The sequence below is a fragment of the Malus sylvestris genome, chromosome 6 (genome assembly GCF_916048215.2).
Source record: "Malus sylvestris chromosome 6, drMalSylv7.2, whole genome shotgun sequence".
In the NCBI taxonomy this organism is placed as follows: Eukaryota; Viridiplantae; Streptophyta; class Magnoliopsida; order Rosales; family Rosaceae; genus Malus; species Malus sylvestris.
Genome location: NC_062265.1, coordinates 32,095,950 through 32,116,267, shown reverse-complemented (window position 1 = coordinate 32,116,267; position 20,318 = coordinate 32,095,950). Strand labels below are relative to the sequence as shown.

At 35.2% G+C, this 20,318-nt stretch overlaps 1 pseudogene; it reads left to right on the top strand.

Moving 5' to 3' along the window:
* The first annotated feature begins 15,899 nt into the window (after window positions 1-15,899).
* Window positions 15,900-20,092, top strand: LOC126626523 (uncharacterized; annotated as a pseudogene).
* The last annotated feature ends 226 nt before the right edge of the window (window positions 20,093-20,318 follow it).

Here is a 20,318-nt window from a genome sequence, read left to right as displayed (position 1 = left end):
ACTTTGGTTCATGAGTGGTTAATGAGATTTGAAATCGATAGTAGTGGTTTATGAGCTTGTTTACTATTAATCATTTTGGTATTTCCGTGAGAAACTCTATTAAGTAAGAACTAGAATGACAAAAGTATCCTCAAAAGTTGACACAAGTACAATTGTTATACAACTGGGATTAAAGCTTATTTTAACATAAAAAATAAAATTTTAAAAAAGGGAATTCCTATTGACACTCCAAAATTTTTATTCTACACTCCAAATTGTATATATTTAGAAAGAAAAATACACTTGTGAGGAGTGTAGAATAAAATTTTTAGAGTGCCAATAACACTTCCCTTCAAAAAATGCAGCACCAAAACCCACAAATTCATCAATGGGGTTTTCATATATTGAAAGTTACCATTACTCCTTTCGACCCTGATATTTGATAGAGAGTTGCAGAGAGAGAGAGAGAGAAAGAGGTCGAAAAAGAAAGGGAAAGTCGACAGCGGCTGCCCTGGCTGCAGAATTATTTTAATTTTTTTTTTAATTTTTTTTTGTAAGTCTAAAATAAATATTTATTCCAACTGTAAATAAGTGGTATACATGGCAAATTTTGAATGGAAGTACTACAATACCACTCTATAATTTTCGTCAAAATAATTTGACAAAAATTGAAGGTATTTTTGTCATTTTATTCTTATTCAACGGAGAGTTTTTACTTTTTACGGAATGATCAAAGTGATTGAGATGGACAAACTCAAGGGTCAGATATATTGATTTTAAATTTTAGGAACCAAAATAAGAAGTTATGTCAATCTCAAAGACTATTTTAACTAAAAGCCTTTTATAATATTAACGCGAAATATTGTTACATCTTGTAGAGCATGTAATGTCACATGCATCATGAGGGCACAAATAGAACACAAAATACAACACGTACTAAAAAAGTGGTGTTGCCATTTAGTACTACGATGTAATGGTATTTCTCTTCACTTATAAGTGAGAAGTCTTACGTTCGATTCTCGACAAATACGAATTTGAATCATATTATTAAGGCTCACTCATTGAGAGGCTTAGTCAACTTTTACATCCCTTAGTGTAGATAATATCATTTATATAAAAAAAATGACGTTTCACTTTTTGTATCTACTCGCACATAAGCGGCGGAGGCATTTTTTTACTGACACAAACCTAAGTTAAAATAAAATTTAAGAAATAGGGTGAGTACCAAATTTTAAGGGACAATACTTGACTTATGAGAAATCAGCAGTAGCTCTTGCTGCTAGTCAATCACAAATAAACACGTGTCTAATTTGTAATTAAAATTAATTATTTGCACATGTGTCCATCTATGATTGGCCAGCAACAAGAGCTGATGCTGATAGTTCTGTTCAATTTTAAATAAAGTGTATACTCAATTTCAAGTAATAAAATATTACACTAAGGGTGCATTTGTTGCATTGGACTAACTCGGACTGGACTAACTTCAGGGACTAAGCTGGATTGCCTTAGACTATACTAAGCTGGATTAACTTAGTGAAACATTTGGTGCAGTGTCAAACTAAAAAGCAAGATAATGAAAAATAAATAAAAATAAACCCATAATATATAACAAAAAATTCATATTATTTGCTTCAACTTCAATTTCAATCAACATAAAAAATTTCAACCTAAATTTTCAACATCCCATTCCTAAATCCAAAACCAAAGTGGCATAAACCAACCAAAATTAACTAATATATGCACTGAAATGCTAAATTTCAAAATTCATAGTTCAACAATCTTTCCTAGTTTAGAAATTCACAAACACAAACAAAACCACTAAGAAATTATGGCAAAAAAATCGAAAATTGGAAAAGAAAATTGGAAGATGACCCAAGTGAAATTTTACCCACTAAGCAAATTCGGCCTCCTTGCTCATCGTGTGCCCAACCTGCAAATTGGTGATGTCGGATAACTTCTTCCTCATTATGCCACCCAAAGACAATCTCTTGGCCATTCTAACAAGCAACTTCGGATATGACGAAGTCGTCGGAGATGAAGCATGTGCCGTCGAAAATCGCGGTTGAGGAAGACGAAGTTCAAATGGAGGGCGAGATCAATGAGCTTAGTCTAATCGGTGAATCGGATGACGGAGCTCGTGGTTATCCGATTAAGGTTTGAATGTGAGGGCACTTCACGATTCTGAGTTTGAGGCGATGAGAGAGATAGGACAACATCAGAAAACAGGGAGAGGAAGAGAGCAACGAGAAGGAGAGGACTAGGATGAAGCGGTCTTAGCTAGTCCCATGCTTATCGAGGGCTTTCACTAAGACCAGTTAGTGAGGTCTTTAGGCAAGGCTAGTCCTTCCTAGTCTCATTAAACTTAATCCCACAAGGTAACAAACACAGGTTTCACTAATATTTAAGCCAGTGAATGTTAGTGAGATCAAACAAACGCCCCCTAAATACACTAACAAAGTTTAAATAAACTAGAGACGGAAAAGTTCTTGTCTGTTCTAAATTTTGAGTTTAACCGTGCAATAATAATTAGACTGAAATAATTTAAATCAAACAAGACAAATAACATAAACTTGGTGAAAAAAGAGAGAATTTTCATGTTTTCAAAATACGAACTGATATATCACGTGTTATAATATAATTTGAGATAATTTTTTTAAAATATTTGTTCCATTATATTATAATATCAATCCATATTTGAAGTACAATGAAAATTCTAGAATCTAAAATCCATTCATGTGGAAAACCTTGGAGAAAGATTCTTCTCTCATTAATGATTTCATCTTTCTCGTCGTACAATTATTGTTCTCTCTCCCTCTCTCAATAATCAACACTCCACCCATATCTAACGGTCTATCTCATTAGGGTGATTCTCGAAAGATCATCCACTTGAATCATATTTTATAGATCATATGATATTTTTTATTCTGCCATTTAGTACTACAATTTAGTGGCATTCCTTTTCACTTGTAAATGAATGGTATTAGGTTCGATTATCACCGTATGCGAATTAAAATCACATTATTGTTAGCCTATTGTGAGGCTAAACCACACTTGATCGCTTGAAGGCCCTAAGCCCAACAAAGGGAAGCATGAGTACACGACGTCATTAACCGTCACAGTTTAAAGTGCGGCGACCCTTAGGGCATTACGTTCTGATATGGGCATTGGAAGAGGCCACAAATTTGAACCTTCTCCGTCTCCAATTCCAAGTTTCCAACTCAGGTACGCAGCTCCGACATTTCTTTTAATTAGAGCACGAATAAAGAGAGATAATTTTGTACAATGCCACCTGAAAATATTATTCTTGTGATTCAATCGTATGCTTGTATAGATCTGTCAATTCCCTTCCCCCATACTTGTATAGACCTGTTAATTTCCTCTCAGAACTTTAATTTTAGTCAATTAACCCCTGAACTTTTATAATTAGCTAAATTCCCCATTGAACTTTAATTTTAGCTAATTACCCTCATGAACCTTTATAAATAGCCAATTTCCCCTATGATGCTAAATTTTAAAAAAAATTCATCCAATCTACCATCCATTTTGATCATGCGGTGGAGGGAAAAAAGAATGAAAAAGTGGATGGATGAAAATTGGATGAAAATTTTAAAAAATTTGACGCTATGGGGGAAATTGGCTATTTATAAAATTTTAGGGGGGGTAATGGGCTTAATTTAAAGCTCGGGGGAAAATTGGCTAAGTATAAAAGTTTAGAGGTGTAATTGGCTAAAATTAAAGTTCATGGAGAAATTGGCAGCTATATACAAGTTCAGAGGTCAAATCAACATATACCTCTTTGAAGTTATACATAGTGATCACTTCTTTGTAAGTACATATATATGAGTGCAAAGCCCTATGTAGTGACAAATGATATATGAATTTATATATATGGATGTTGAAGGTTCTAGTCCTAACATACCCACTACCTAAAAGAGGAAATGGAAAGCAAGTTGTTGATGCACAAAATTGGGTAGATTTTGAAACATCTTAAAATGTCAAGTTTGTGGCATTCTCAAAGTTGATATGGTCACCTCGTAAGGATAATATGTAAAGAGATAAGCGATAGAGAAACAAACATAAAATGTACGTGGTTCACCCTAAGCTACGTTCAGGTAGATGAGTTTTCATTAATAGGTTTACCTAATACATAGGTTCAAGCATAATCATTATTAGTGAGTTCTAGTGAAGAGTTTACACAATGTACTTCTTTGGTTCACCCTAACTTTGGCTCGTCATTAGAACTCACTAATGACGAGTTTAAGTACAATAATGACATTATGAATTAATTGTAGGAGAATGGTCTCCTTTTATATTTGAGGAGAGTCTCTAGCTTTCGTTCGTGGTCGATGTAGGACTCTAGAAGCTTTATTCTGATATTGACACGTGTTATGTTTTGATTGATCTCTTGATTGGAAAGGAATTTATGTGCTTCGGCAGGGACGCCTCAACATGAACCCTTCAGTAGGTCCCTAAAGGTATGAAGTTGACCGGTGCTCAATAGTTCAAGATTGGTGAAGTATGGTATAAACAATACTCTCCAAGTTCCTGAGTGAGGAAAATTTCTCGGTTGAGGACTTGAAAAATCCAAGTCACCAAGTAATCACAAAACTTCCAAATGCCGAAGTGTAATAGTTTGTAACGGGAGTCCGCCCAAGTCTCCGAGCAAGGAGAGTTGTTGAAGGATGTGTTTTAATCTTTGTCGAGTTGTTCTAAGAACAAAACAATGTAATTCTCATTTTATACATTGAAACTGGATCGACACTAGTGTGGACGTAGCCTCAACTTATGGTGAACCACGATACATTGTTGTGTGTTGTGCGTATGTGTAATTTATGGTCGGATTTACATTTGCCCATTGTCATTATATTAAGGGTATATTTGTTATTTTATTCTCATTTAACATATATTTTTTACAAAATGATGGACAAACTCCGAAATCACTTATATTGGTTTCAAATCTCAGAGACTAAAGTAAAAAGTTATTCCCAAACTATTTTTGCTAAAAAGCCTAAATGATAATAAGATATGTTATGAAAGTTTTAAACGAGAATACTAAAATAAGAGTGATGATGTAAAATATTGAAATACGTGGTATCACATTATTTGTTTGGAATACCATTAGGGGGCGTTTGTTGCGTCGGACTATCTCGGACTGGACTAGCTTTAAGGACTAGACTAGACTGGCTTAGACTATATTAAGTTGAACTAATTTAGTGAAGCGTTTGTAATAATGTCAGACTAAGAAACTGGACTAACAACAAATTATTATTATATTTCAATTTATTTTCTATCAAAATATTAAAATGAATATATGGAAAAATAAAAAGGCATGGCCCTCTGCTTCTTCTTCCTCACGAATTGTCGATGCTCCTCTGCAACTTGGAGAATTATCGAATTTTGAATAACAAAATTAACCCCCAATCAAAGCCCATAAAGCAGAGATCCAAATTTCCAATAACAAATAGAAAATTTTGATTATTACAAATAAAAAATACCCTAAAAAGACCCAATTAATTACTGGTGCTCCTCTCCAAGCTCGGGGGAAGGAAGACAGATTCAAGATAACATCGGCATTGTGCATGAGCTTTTCCATTTTCTAAAAATAGAAAGACGAAGTGCAATTTTGAGTTGGGAATCAAATTGGATATGCATAAGGCGAATGATCGGGTAGAGTGAGATTTTTTAATGGCAGTATTGGAGAAGATGGATTTTAATAGTCGTTGGAAGAGTTTGATTATGGGTTGCATTTCAATAGTGAATTTTGCCATTCTTCTGAACGGACAACCTGGCTCCAAATTTGCTCCTTCAAAAGGGCTTGGACAGGGTGATCCTTTTTCCCTTTATTTATTCTTGCTGGTCAGTGAAGTGTTATCGCTCCTTATTCAATATGAGAGTGATAGGGGGCGGATTGAGGGGGTTCAAATGGATTGTGCCGATCCCATGATATCTCACATTTTCTTTGCTGATGATACACTGATTTTCCTCAAGGCAGAGACGAGAAACCGCATAAATTTAATCCAGGTTATTGATGAGTACTGCTCAGCTTCGGGGTCAATAGGTTAATAACGTGATCGTCGTTATTATTCATAAAGTATTCAAGGTACCGTTGTTCAATTTTTCTTCGTTAGTGGAGTCCATCTTTTGTTTCTCCAGAAAATAAATTTGAAATATGCATGTTATTCAATAATAATGACGGGTCACTGTTTCTGGACTATAAAAATAAACTGTTTCTGGATTTTAAGTAACACTGTTTCTGGAATCTAAGTTACTGTTTGTGAAATCTAAGTCATTGTTTATGGATCCAAATGAAATAGAAGGCACACTGTTTCTTAAATGTAAGCTAGAAAAGAAACAATCAAATTCATTGTATTTGGATTCAAAGCAAAACAAGCATCCTATTTCTTAAATATAATCAACTGATGCATGAAAAAAAAAAACAATCAAGGGTTAAAACATAGACTGTTTATAGAATATGAGTCACTATTTTTTGAATTTAAGTCACTGTTTCTGGATTTTGGTTCTTTTCTATCCAGATACAGTGTTTGTTTGTGCACAAAAAAAGCAAACAATGTATCTGATTTTTTTCTTTTCTTTTCTAGAAACATTGTTATGTTTTGAGTTCTCCAGAAACAGTTTTATGTTTTAGTTTTTTTTTTCCTATTTACAGACGCCTGACATGTACGTACATCACTGGGACCGTAGGTCCTTATTGGATCTGATTGGAATAAAACACTAATACTATAAATTGTTCGTGGTGCAGATAAGAGGATGAGGATGAGGACGATGATGAGGAAGATAAGGATAAGGGCACAAAAAAGGTAGACAATAGTTTTGGATGATTTTTTATTAAACTTTGAGCTTTTTTTGTTAAATAACATTTTAGGATGGTAAATATTTGTTGGCCCAAGCCCTTTTCATTAAATATCCCTTTATTTTTTTGACCTTATCTAGTATACATTATAATGTTTTATGCAAAATGTGTAAATTGTATACACCACATCTTATGTGTGATATATTTTTTTAAAGACCTCAGCTGGTGGTTTTGCTATGGCAACCATCATTCTGGGGGTCAGAAAGACTCACAGAAGCATTTCAGCTTCTCTCTGGCCTACATCGTATGATTCATAAACGCCATAAATCGAACCTCAACTAGGCCCGTTACCTTCCATATTTTCAGTTTAAACTTTGATCTTGCTTAGCAAGGAGTATATAATTTTTTTTTTAATTCTCGTAACCGTACGATTATCTCGGGTAGATACACATGGAGTGTACATCTAATCTTTGTCCCAAGTCTAGTTTGTGTTCTTCGGGTTAACTAAGTTTCTAAAGCAACGGCACAAGTTAACGTACAAGTCAGATCAATATCGAAAGGCATATGTATTGTAATTTTCATTGATGAGCGATGAACCAAAAGATTAATGAATATAACAACCAAAAAATAATAATGATTACCTTTGATATAGCATTTGGCAGGGCAAAAGAAATGTAGTTTACAAAATAGAGAACACACAAACAACCTATATAACTCCCATGAAAATATTTCATGCTTTTGCTTTAATTTACCATTAAGAAAGTGGAACTCGGATATCTTTTCCACATGGGAAATAAAAATACCCCTTAAATAAAATTTAACGTAAAATATTTAGTGGTTATACATAGATATTATACTTTGATCAATACATGGACGTTGTAATGTATGCAAGATAGGTTTAATAAAAAAATGTGATAAATTATGAGCTAGATCATTAAATATAAAAAATCAATGATATAAATCTAAAATGGTTACTCAAATAAAGTAACGTAAGAAAAAAAATCAAAGGGAAAAAGTAAAAAAAAAAATTAAAATAGGGTACGTTCGGTTGAAAATAAACCGAACAATAAGGCAAAGAGTCGCTATCTTCAGAGCAATAGTTATTCCTAAATGTCGCTAATTTCATTCCGATCACTCCTTTTCAATTTTTTTTCAGTTTTTGTTAAATTTTTTTTCATTTTCTTTACCATAACAACAAACTATCATCTTCATGTTCTTTAAAATATATTTTCCATGCAAAACCCATTAATTCATGTTTAAATAATTGAACTTTAACGATACAAAACCTAAACTAGAAGATATATAAATTTATCAAGAGTTACTCAAATAAAATAACATATGAAGAAAGAATCCAAAGGAAAAAAAACAAAAAAGTAAAATAAAATAAAATAAATTGGAATAGGAAAAGATCAGTACCACGCTACCGATCCTCTTCTAGTCTTGCCGCTAGCGTCATAGTGTTCTTCTCCTTGGATATTCAATAACTTCATACCGATCATTCAGATATCTTTTCCACATTGGAAAGAAAAGTGCCACTAAACTAAAATCTATCATAAAATAGTATTGGCTATACATAGACATTGGTCAATATTCATAGACGTTGTAATGTATACAAGATAAGTTTATATAATAAAAAACGTGATAAATTATGCGCCAGGTCATTAAATATTAAAAAATATCATAATTTTTCATAGACCATACCTTAAAGCTAAAGTATATAGTATTTTCACACATATTATTTCATAACATAACTCAAAAACAAAATTAGAGACAATAAGATACTGTATAATAGAGTGAAAAATCCATTTTTAAATTAAAATCTTAACGTCCTAAATCGTTAGAAAAAAGGAAAGAAAATGAATTAAATAATATTAGGAAGAACGAATTTTCATAGGAAAGGTGTTGAGGTCTAATTATGTGTGCTTCCCTTCCTCAATCTTCATATCATCGAGTCAAGGTTCTCATCCATTGTCGTTGATGGAAATTAACCAACAATTCCACAATGATTGTTACCCAAAGTCAATTAGGTGAAAATTTATTATTGAATTGAAATACTGTTATCGTGGCTTTTTTAACTGATATCGTGGTTTCCCGATTAAAATAGTACTTTGAAATCCTTATTGCAGGGATGCCACCCGAATCACATTATACCATGTGTTTAACTTTTTATTCTGACATCAAATGATTGGTTTGGTATCCTCTACCTTTAGCGTTCAAGTTCATGTAAGTCCTCTTGAAATCGTTCTCATTAAGATCAGGCTTGGGGTATTTAATATTTCTATTAAACAAAGATGATGGTGGTTAGCCAACTGCTTGAATAGGCATAAATCATAAGAAATTTGATTTTTCCACGAACGAAAACTTAAAAACAGGTGGGTGTGGCCAAAGAAAATGTTAACTACTTTGGTTAATGAGTGGTTAATGAGATTTGAAATCGATAGTAGTGGTTTATGAGATTTGAAATCAATAGTAGTGGTTTATGAGTTTGTTTACTATTAATCACTTTGGTATTTCCGTGAGAAACTTCATTAAGTAAGGACTAAAATGACAAAAGTATCATCAAAAGTTGACACATGTACAATTGTTATACAACTGGGATTAAAGCTTATTTTAACATAAAAAATAAAATTTTAAAAAAGAGAATTCCTATTGACACTCCAAAATTTTTATTCTACACTCCAAATTTTCTATATTTAGAAAGAAAAATACACTTGTGAGGAGTGTAAAATAAGATTTTTGAAGTGCCAATAACACTTCTGTTAAAAAAATGTAGCACCAAAATCCACAAAATCATCAATGGGGTTTTCATATATTGAAAGTTACCATTACTCCTTCGACCCTGATATTTGATAGAGAGTTGTAGAGAGAGAGAGAGAAAGAGGTCGAAGAAGAAAGGGAAAGTTGACAGCGGCTGCCCTGGCTGCAGAATTATTATTTTTTTTTTTAATTTTATTTTGTAAGTCTAAAATAAATATTTTTTCCAACTGTTGAGTGGCAAATTTTGAGTGGAAGTACCACCGCTAACGTGGTGATACAATACCACTCTATAATTTTCGCCAAAATGACTTGACAAAAATTAAAGTTATTTTTGTCATTTTATTCTTATTCAACGAAGAAGTTTTACTTTTTACGGAATGACCAAAGTGATTGAAATGGACAAACTCAAAGGTCAGTTATATTGATTTTAAATTTTAGGAACCAAAATAAGAAGTTATGTCAATCTCAAAGACTATTTTAACTAAAAGCCTTTTATAATATTAACGCGAAATATTGTTACATCTTGTAGAGCATGTAATGTCACATGCATCATGAGGGCACATATAGAACACAAAATACAACACGTACTAAAAAAGTGGTGTTGCCATTTAGTACTACGATGTAGTGGTATTTCTCTTCACTTATAAGTGAGAAGTCTTAGGTTCGATTCTCGCTAAATACGAATTTGAATCATATTATTAAGGCTCACTCATTGAGAGGCTTAGTCAACTTTTACATCCCTTAGTGTATATAATATCATTTATAAAAAAAATGACGTTTCACTTTTTGTATCTACTCACACATCAGCGGCGGAGGCATTTTTTTACTGACACAAACCTAAGTTAAAATAAAATTTAAGAAATAGGGTGAGTACCAAATTTTAAGGGACAATACTTGACTTATGAGAAATCAGCAATAGCTCTTGCTGCTAGTCAATCACAAATAAACATGTGTCTAATTTGTAATTAAAATTAATTATTTGGACATGTGTCCATCTATGATTGGCCAGCAACATGAGCTGATGCTGATAGTTCTGTTCAATTTTAAATAAAGTGTATACTCAATTTCAAGTAATAAAATATTACACTAAGGGTGCATTTGTTGCATCGGACTAACTCGGATTGAACTAACTTCATGGACTAAGCTGGATTGGCTTAGAAACTATACTAAGCTGGATTAACTTAGTGAAACATTTGGTACAGTGTCAGACTAAAAAGCAAGATAATGAAAAGAAAAAATAAAAAAACCCATAATATATAACAAAAAATTCATATTAATTGCTTCAACTTCAATTTCAATCAACATAAAAAATTTCAACCTAAATTTTCAACATCCCATTCCTAAATCCAAAACCAAAGTGGCATAAACCAACCAAAAGTAACTAATATATGCACTGAAGTTCAACAATCTAGAAAACACAAACAAAACCACTAAGAAATTATGGCAAAAAAAATTGAAAATTGGAAAAGAAAATTGGAAGATGACCCAAGTGAAATTTTACCCACTAAGCAAATTCGTCCTCCTCGCTCATCGTTTTCCCAGCCTGCAAATTGGTGATGTCGGATAACTTCTTCCTCATTATGCCATCCAAAGACAATCTCTTGGCCATTCTAACAAGTGACTTTGGATATGACGAGATCGTCGGAGATGAAACCTGTGCCGTCGAAAATCGAGGTCGAGGAGGACGGAGTCCAAATGGAGGGCAAGATCAATGAGCTTAGTCTGATCGGTGAATTGGATGATGGAGCTCGTGGTTATCTGATTGAGGTTTGAATACGTGGGCTCTTCACGATTCTGAGTTTGAGGCGATGAGAGAGATAGGACAACAGCAGAAAACAGGGAAAGGAAGAGAGCAACGAGGAGGAGAGGACTAGGATGAAGCGGTCTTAGCTAGTCCCATGCTTATCGAGGGCTCTCGCTAAGACCAGTTAGTGAGGTCTTTAGGCAAGGCTAGTCCTTCCTAGTCTCATTAAGCTTAATCCCACAAGGTAACAAACACAGGTTTCACTAATATTTAAGCCAGTTCAAGCTAGTGAATGATAGTGAGGGCAAACAAACACCCCCTAAATAAACTAACAACGTTTAAAAAAACTAGAGACAGAAAAGTTCTTGTCTGTTCTAAATTTTGAGTTCAACCGTGCAATAATAATTAGACTGAAATAATTTAAATCAAACAAGACAAATAACATGAACTTGGTGAAAAAAGAGAGAATTTTCATGTTTTCAAAATACGAACTGATATATCACATGTTATAATATAATTTGAGATAAAAAATTTTAAATATTCGTTCCATTATATTATAATATCAATCCATATTTGAAGTACAATGAAAGTTCTAGAATCCAAAATCCATTCACGTGGAAAACCTTGGAGAAAGATTATTCTCTCATTAATGATTTCATGTTTCTCGTCGTACAATTATTGTTCTCTCTCTCTCTCTCTCTCTCTCTCTCTCTCTCTCTCTCTCTCTCTCTCTCTCTCTCTCAATAATCAACACTCCACCCATATCCAACGGTCTATCTCATTAGGGTGATTCTCGAAAGATCATCCACTTGAATCATATTTCATCCACTTGAATCATATTTTGTAGACCATATGATATTTTTTATTCTGCCATTTAGTACTACAATCTAGTGGCATCACTTGTAAATGAAAGATATTAGGTTCGATTATCACCATGTGAGAATTAGAATCACATTATTGTTAGCCTATTGTGAGGCTAAACCACAGTTGATCGCTTGAAGGCCCTAAGCCCAACAAAGGGAAGCACGAGTACACGACGTCATTAATCGTCACAGTTTAAAGTGCGGCGACCTTTAGGGCACTACGTTCTGATATGGGCATTGGAAGAGGGCACAAATTTGAATCTTCTCCGTCTCCAATTCCAAGTTTCCAACTCAGGTACGCAGCTCCAACATTTCTTTTAATTAGAGCACGAATAAAGAGAGATAATTTTGTACAATGCCACCTGAAAATATTATTCTTGTGATTCAATCGTATGCTTGTATAGATCTGTCAATTCCCTTCCTCCAAACTTGTATAGAGCTGTCAATTTCCTCTCCGAACTTTAATTTTAGTCAATTACCCCCTGAACTTTTATAATTAGCTAACTTCCCCATTGACCTTTAATTTTAGCTAATTACCCTCATGAACCTTTATAAATAGCCAATTTCCCCCATGATGCTAAATTTAAAAAAAAAATCATCCAATCTGCCATCCATTTTGATCATGTGGTGGAGGGCAAAAAGAATGGAAAAGTGGATGGATGAAAATTGGATGAAAATTTTAAAAAATCTGACTCTATGGGGGAAATTGGCTATTTATAAAATTTTAAGGGGGTAATCGGCTAAATTTAAAGCTCAGGGGAAAATTGGCTAAGTATAAAAGTTCAAAGGGGTAATTGGCTAAAATTAAAGTTCATGGAGAAATTGGCAGCTATATACAAGTTCAGAGGTCAAATCAACAAATACCTCTTTGAAGTTATACATAGTGATCACTTCTTTGCAAGTACATATATATGAGTGAAAAGCCCTATGTAGTGAAAAATGATCTATGAATTTATATATATGGATGTTGAAGGTTCTAGTCCTAACATACCCACTACCTAAAAGAGGAAATGGAAAGCAAGTTGTTGATGCACAAAATTGGGTAGATTTTGAAACATCTTAAAATGTCAAGTTTGTGGCCTTTGCAAAGTTGATCTGGTCACCTCGTAAGGATAATATGTAAAGAGATAAGTGATAGAGAAACAAACACAAAATGTATGTGGTTCACCTTAAGCTACGTTCGGGTAGAGGAGTTTTCATTAATAGGTTTACCCAATACATAGGTTCAAACATAATAATTATTAGTGAGTTCTAGTGAAGAGTTTACACAATGTACTTCTTTAGTTCACCCTAACTTTGGCTCGTCATTAGAACTCATTAATGACGAGTTTAAGTACAATAATGACATTAGGAATTAATTGTAGGAGAATGATCTCCTTTTATATTTGAGGAGAGTCTCTAGCTTTCGTTCGCGGTTGATGTAGGACTCTAAAAGCTTTGTGATTGATCTCTTGATTGGAAATGAACTCATGTGCTTTGGCAGGGACGCCTCAACATGAACCCTTCAATGGGTCCCTAAAGGTATGAAGTTGACCGGTGCTTAGTAGTTCAAGATTGGTGAAGTATGGTATAAACAATACTCTCCAAGTTCCTGAGTGAGGAAAGTTTCTCGGTTGGGAACTTGAAAAATCCAAGTCACCAAGTAATCACGAAACTTCCAAATGCCGAAGTGTAGTAGTTTGTAACGGGAGTCCTCCCAAGTCTCCGAGCAAGGAGAGTTGTTGAAGGATGTGTTTTAATCTTTGTCGAGTCATTCTGAGAACAAAACAATGTAACTCTCATTTTATACATTGAAACTAGATCGATACCAGTGTGGACGTAGCCTCAACTTAGGGTGAACCACGATACATTGTTGTGTGTTGTGCGTATGTGTGATTTACGGTCGGATTTAAGTTGGCCCATTGTCATTATATTAAGGGTATATGTGTTATTTTATTCTCATTTAACATATATTTTTTACAAAATGATGGACAAACTCCGAAATCACTTATATTGGTTTCAAATCTCAGAGACTAAAGTAAAGAGTTATGCCCAAACTATTTTTGCTAAAAAGCCTAAATGATAATAAGATATGTTATGAAAGTTTTAAACGAGAATACTAAAATAAGAGTGATGATGTAAAATATTGAAATATGTGGTATCACATTATTTGTTTGGAATACCATAAGGGGACGTTTGTTGCGTCGGACTATTTCAGACTGGACTAGCTTTAAGGACTAGACTGGACTGACTTAGACTAGATTAAGCTGAACTAATTTAGTGAAGCGTTTGGAATAGTGTCAGACTAAGAAACTGGACTAACAACAAATTATTATTATATTTCAATTTATTTTCTATCAAAATATTAAAATGAATATATGGAAAAATAAAAAGGCATGGCCATCTGCTTCTTCTTCCTCACGAATTGCCGGTGCTCCTCTGCAACTTGGAGAATTATCGAATTTTCAATAACAAAATTAACCCCAATCAAAGCCCATAAAGCAAAGATCCAAATTTCCAATAACAAAGAGAAAATTTTGATTATTACAAAAAAAAAATTACCCTAAAAAGACCCAATTAATTGCTGGTGCCCTCTCCAAGCTCAAGGGTTGTTGAATCTGATCTGAAACCCATATCCATATTCCAATCTTGTTAGCAATTTAAAAAATGAGACGGAGAAGATGCTCGACCGCAAATCCACGTCGGACTTAACCAAAATCAAGGCCTCCAACAATTAATTTCAAGCTAAATCGGTAATTTTGAATTAAAAACCTTTGTAGGTTCAGGTCGTTCTGGGCCGTTTCAATTTGCAGAGGTTCATATCATCTGTGAAGAATAGTGGGACAAAGGAGGTGCAATCAGAGTTTCAGAGAGAGAGGTTAATTTCCGCGACTAAGGGCAAGCATATAAGAGCGAGTAGATGCAGATGAGGGAAGACACATAGATGAGGGTGAGGAGGACGACGATGAGGGAGCAGAGCAAGGAGGGAGCGATGTGCGACGAGTAGGACGAGTGACTCTCTCGCAGTTTTCTCTCTACCAGAAGGGCTTATGAGTCCGGTTGAAATTGAGGATCTTCGTTAAGAACTCATAGCGAGGTGTATAATCCGAGCGAGTCCGACCTAAGCTCACTAAACCTAATCCTTGTCTAGACTAAACAAGGGATTACGGTCTAGTCTAGTCTAATCCCCCCTAATCAGGTCAAACAAACACCCCCTAACAACATTGGGTTTTTAAGGGAATCCAAATCCTCTTTGTGAGGATCCGTTAATCGTACATCGGTTATAAATCATTTTAAATATTTCTATTTAAAATTAAATACAAACATCACTTGACAAAAACTAATTGCACGATGTACAATAAATGAACACGATTTACGGATCCAGGATCGTCACCAAAAGGATCCAGAGACGATCCTGTCGGTTTTTTAGGAAAGAGGATCCTATCCGAATCTACTTTATGAGGATCTTAGAGATTCTCATATTTTAGCCGTTCATTATACATCGTGTGACCAATTTTCGTAAGATACTATTTGTGTGTAATTTTAAATAAAAAAGTCAAATAATTTATGATTACACTATACATAATAAATTACTAAAATATGAGAATCCTAGATGTGAGGAGTATCTCTAGAATCCTTATAAAGTGGATCCGGATTCAATTCCGTTTTTTGAGGACCACTCAGTTAAAACACAAAATGATATCATTGGTCCAGACCCGAGTGGCTGGCATCGTATGAGTGATGAGTCAGTGCGTGTGAAAATTAGAAACCGTTAAAGGCTAAAACCCGCCCAATACCCACAAACCGTTGATCCAAAAAGAAGAGACAAGGATTATCTGCCCTCCGGTGCCCTTTCGTGCCTGTTTTTATGATTGAGTTACGTCAACTGCTTAACTATGACCATAGAAGGAGGCACAAGACGGAAGTGGGAGGGCAGACAATCTTGTCCAAAAGAAGTCCCATAAACCCTAACCAGTCAGATTAGAGAGAGCTTAGAGCTATATCCATGGCGACAGAAAGCTCGAATTCGAGCGAACGGCATGCCCTACCGGATATGACTCACAAACACTTCTTCGGTGAGCCTTCCTTTTCGATATTTTCCGCTTCGATTATTTTGATTAAACGGATTTCATGGTTTCTGACGCAACTAAGATCACAGTTTTTTTTTCCCCCTTAATTTGAACATTGAAAGAAATAATTCAACCAGCGACGGAAATCAAAGGAAATGTCTATTTATTTATGAAAAATTGTTATTGGAGGGAAGAACATAAATCAGGATTTGATTTAATTGTCTTTTAATCTGTGAATGTCGTTATGAGGGAAGGAATGATGCATCCGGTCGACACCGTAAAACACGCATTCAGGGCCAGGCTATTCTCTCTGCAAGTCAGGTATGATCATAGAGTAAAGAACAATAGATGTAAATTCATGCCCTATTGTGTAAAGCTCAATTGTTTGGAATGGAATCATATGAATGGGATTTATATTAATATGAATCTTATGTAAGAAAATAAACTTTAAAGTTTTGGGTTGGGCATTTTATTTTCGTGCTAAAATGTTTCATAGCATAGCTGGAAAATGCAATAGTTATTAATTTATTTCGTGTTTGCAGAAACCGAAGAGCATAATGCATATGGTACGAGCAGTCTGGGCAGCCGATGGATTGAGAGGTACATCTTGTTCCTTTCTGAAGCAGTTTTTTAGTTTTCACAATTGACGTCTTAGTCCTATTTGAATTATTTCTCTTTGTCGTAGTTTTGTTATCATAAAATATAAGCCACCAGGCATTTAATCATAAGTTTTGGACTCCGAACCTAGGGATTCATTTTTCTCTTTGTCGTGGTTTAGTGCTAGTGCAGTCTCTGAGTACGTGGTTACTTCGTAGAATCATTGATTCTTAAGTTTGCAACTAATAAGTTCTGTAGGCTTTTATAGGGGGTATAGCTCCAGGTGTCACCGGTTCTCTTGCAACTGGAGCAACATACTTTGGTGTCATCGAGTCGACCAAAAAGTGGATTGAAGAATCACATCCAAGCCTTGAGGGACATTGGGCGCATTTCATTGCTGGAGTGTTGGTACGTTGTTCTGCAGCTCTCAAACTTGAATCTGATTCATGCTGATTCCATTTGAGTTTCTTGCAATGCAATTGCTGTTAATATGCTGAATTAAATGTTAACAGTATTCATCAATTGTCTTCAGAACTTCAGATTATGTGTAACATTATGACATTTGTGTTTATTCACTGAGGAATTTGATTTAGTTTTTTTACTGGAATCTGATTCAGAGGTCTATGAGTGCCATTTGGATTTATGATCTGCTAAATAGTTCTTGATCATTCATTTTGCTTAAGTTGGCCAAATATTCTTATATGCTTGACCTTTTTATCCTGAATTTACAAATTCTTTCTACTTACTTTGACCATGCGGTGTTTGTGTTCTCATAGAATTTTGTCTAGTGAACTTGGTATCTGAGTGCTCTTTTCTTATCTGGACGTGAATATTTGTGCTGGTGCTTTATACTCAATGATGTCCAGTTGGCTTTCAGCAGCTAATTGTTGTTGTTATGCTGTTACATATGGAGGCCCATTTAGGCTTTCAGTCGTAGTATTAGAAACTTGAATGATTGTGGACTCTTAAGCCATCGTGTGCCTCAGGGGACTCAAAAAGCATGTATTCCTTCTCTATGTATTTCAGGTGATACACTTGGTTCTGTTGTATATGTTCCATGTGAAGTGATGAAGCAACGCATGCAGGTTCAAGGCACGATGGCCTCTTGGAGTTCTGTTGTCATGAAAGATAATATCGCTATGAAGCCTGGTATCCAAATGTATGGTTACTATACTGGGATGTTCCATGCTGGCTGCTCAATATGGAATGAGCAGGGGCTAAGAGGATTATATGCAGGTTATATCTCTAAATCAATCCCTCTTATCTTTCACGGTGTGATATTTTCCATGTGGTGTTCCCTGCTCCTCCCCTTTTTTCTCGTCCACAATCCATGCATGCACCCAAAGCACAACACTGATAAGCACAAGTCAGGCATGCATATGCACATACGAATTATGGCCATAATATTCTTGCCTAATTGTGGATTTATTTTTTTTCTTTCATTTGGCAGATACTGGTCTACACTTGCTAGGGATGTGCCTTTTGCTGGTCTAATGGTAGGTTGGGCGAAGATCGCTTGTACATCTCACCCTTAACTTTTGGCTGTTGCTTCTTAATATTGGGAAAATGGGGTCGCAAGTTGCAACTCCTAATAACAAAATTTATTCAAGTATGGTCGCAACTTGGTGCGATGGCAAGTGCCTTCGCTCATGAGCGGTAGGTCTCGGGTTCGAGACTTGGGAGCAGCCTCTCCATAAATGGGGGTAAGGCTAGCCGACATTCACCTCTCCCAGACCCTGCGTAAAGCGGGAGCCTTGTGCACTGGGTACGACCTTTATGGTCGCAACTCTTAACATGCATTCCCCACCCTGGTTTATTTTTTATTTTGTCTTAAAAATTCAGACATTATCTTTCGATGGTGAATCATATTGGTATGCTTTGGGCCTCTAAATGATTAGTTGCCATTGTTTCTGCTGTCGCTTTTTTCCTTAAGAAGTCCTGGTTCTAATTTATTTCCAGTAAAATAATTTTGTATCAAAAAATTGATTTCGTGTGTGCTATGCAGGTTATGTTTTATGAAGGCTTGAAAGATTTGACAGAGTTTGGGAAGCAGAAATACATGCGGGATCCAAATTTCCATACTAATAGTTCTGTCAAGGGGCTTGCACTAGGAGGATTGGCTGGTGGTATGTACCGTGCTTATCTTTCATTATTCTGTAATTAAGTCCAATAATTATTGTTTTTCCGTAGAGTAATTTATCTTGCATTGATTTTTTTAGGCATTAGTGCATATCTTACCACTCCCTTGGATGTGATCAAAACAAGATTGCAAGTACAAGGATCAACCTTGAGGTATGAGTTCTGTTTGTGGTTACTTTTATTGGTATTATTTCGAAATTACCTCCCTAATCCAACCTGGTATATGTGATATGTTCCGCACAATATTCATGTTCAAAAATTTTCCATGGTTTTACTCGTTGCATGGAAGTTAGACGGAGAGAGTAAAAGGGTTGTCCAGTTACCATCTAATATTGTATTGAACCTTAGGTACAAAGGTTGGTTGGATGCAATTCGCAGCGTATGGAGGGCCGAAGGTGCACAAGGGATGTTCAGAGGCAGCATCCCCAGGATTACATGGTATATTCCAGCTTCAGCACTTACGTTTATGGCTGTGGAATTTCTCAGAGAACATTTCAACGAAGGATTGAGCAACGAGAACAGCCGAGAAGTTGCTAGCATGTCAGTGGAGAAAAAGGTATCACCTTTACAAGGAGCCGCTTGAGAAGTAGAAATATATGCACAGATTCTTTTGCCCATCATGTAGTTCTGACGATACTTTTGTCGTGTTTTCGTGTAGTACGTGTACATACACACGTATAAATTGCATTTTTTCGTTTGGTCATCAACTTTGAAGCCGATGTTAATCCTAACTGGGGTTTTATTCTTTCACAAGCAGTCCAAAACCTCCGGCAAGCGGTCTCATTGTGCGAGTTATCTCCTTGAATGGTGATGGTTGGGTAAAAAACTACTCCCTGAGGACGTTGCTGGCAGTGTAACGGCGGCACCTCCTCTTCCACCACCACCACCACCACCTGCAAGCATCGGGCCAACAGCTTTTAGATAATTTTCTAGAACCGTCGGCTTTTCCATTTTGTAATTTATGTTGTCCCTTGTACTTTGAATGGAGTTTTCATAAGATGCTAAAGAGAAAGAAAAAAAGATGGATATAATGCGCCAGCAAGTACTCTGCCTACATGTGATTTTTTCATCTTCAAAAAGTCGTTCGTATTGGGTACTGAACTTATTACAGTGTGTAGCATTGAAATTTTTGAATAATTAAGAATTTCCTTAATTTTTTGCCCGCTTAAACTCTTTATTTTGAATAAAATTTGTAACGGTGTTACACTAAAAAGGGTCTATTCTTCAATGTTTCAACAACTTCATAAAATAATAGATTTATAATTACTGAGTACAAATTTTTAGAAAGGGATCCTCTCCGCATCCATTCCTCCTATTCTACCAAGTTCGGGGATTTGAGCCATAGAATCAGCCATTGCATCAAATTTCAATGGCCCGGA